Genomic DNA, 1,562 nt, shown 5'->3' with positions numbered 1-1,562 from the left:
ACATACACAGCTATATACACACACACTGCACATACACAGCTATATACACATATACTGCACATACACAGCTATATACACATATACTGCACATACACAGCTATATACACACACACTGCACATACACATCTATATACATAGTATAGCTTCACATTTTTATATGGGACGTTGTTTCCTTGCACTTATTTCTGCAGCTTTTGCACATTTGTGGTTTGGCTTCATAGACATTCAGCGCAGTCCTAGTTACTATTAGGGTATGCTCCATTGTTTTTCTTTTGCATTATTACACAGTATATCTCTATGTGTGACATCCTGCCCCAATGTCTCCGCTTATTTCTCATTCACACGCATCATGTGTCATTTACATTGTAACAAACCCTCTCCTGTCATATTTGCTTTCTCCTGTAGGAGGAGACTGTGGCAGTCTTATGAACATCTATGGACCTTTACCTGTCCCCTTGGCCCGAAAATACATTGCAGAAACAGTCCTGGCTGTGGAATACCTGCACAGCTTTGGTGTGGTGCACCGAGACCTGAAGCCTGAGAAGTAAGTGCCCCCTCTAGGAGGAAGAAAGTTAGAGATTGTCATAAAGTCTATGGGTTATTACTTGGGGCTGACACCGTCTGTTTTTTCACAGCCTCCTGGTATCGGCATCTGGTCATATTAAAGTCACGGACTTCGGACTTTCCAAACTCGGCCTCATGAGACCAACATCAGAAACCTACAAGGCTCCAACCGAGGACGTCACCAGAGAGTTCCGTGATGATGAGGTCGGCTTTACTTACAGGATCTTGTTCTTTACTCTTCTCATCTATTTCTTCTTCTCTGATATCTTCTCATCTAGAAAACGTTTTCCTCTGATGTTATTCGTCACAATTATTTTCTCAGCTCCTCATCTCCTTCTTCTGTTGCTTTCCAGATTGCTGGCTCCCCTGAATACATCGCCCCTGAAGTCATCTTACAGGAAGGCTATGGGCGGCCTGTGGACTGGTGGTCGGTAGGGATCATCCTACACGAATTCCTTCTATTCCGTGTACCATTTCATGGGGATTCCAAATATGACACTTACTGCAGTATATTAAGGGGTAAGTAAAATAATCTGAATGCGGAGTGGTGTCATTGTTATTTGCTTAGATTGGTTCTGTGGTTTAGCTACTTGTTGTGTTAATCCAAAAGATTTTTGTTTTAATAAAGTAAATGAAGAGGTTTTATTTTCTGTAACATTTTCTTTTAATATAACAGATGAGATAACTTGGACATTTGATAATCGCACTGCTCCACCTGATGCTCAGGACGTCATCACTGAGCTGCTCAGAAAAGATCCGGCACATAGACTTGGGACAGGTAATGTATATAATAGTATTAATAATGAATTATTACACATCTGTGACCAGACAAATGATCACGCCCCTGAGGATCAGCACTGAGGTTTTCTGCTTTACTTTCAGCAACTTTTCTTCACATCAGCTCTGTTACGTCTTTAGTTCAGAGTAACATAAACTGTTCAGATATGGAGCTGTCTATCTGATAATGTCTAGATCACTTTTTATTGTCTTCCTTTCCC

The sequence above is a fragment of the Phyllobates terribilis genome, unplaced genomic scaffold, assembly GCF_046119375.1.
Source record: "Phyllobates terribilis strain yellow unplaced genomic scaffold, ASM4611937v1 Scaffold_81__1_contigs__length_6697587, whole genome shotgun sequence".
NCBI classification, from domain to species: domain Eukaryota; kingdom Metazoa; phylum Chordata; class Amphibia; order Anura; family Dendrobatidae; genus Phyllobates; species Phyllobates terribilis.
The sequence above is the reverse complement of the archived record's forward strand: the minus strand, read 5'-3'. Positions refer to the sequence as shown.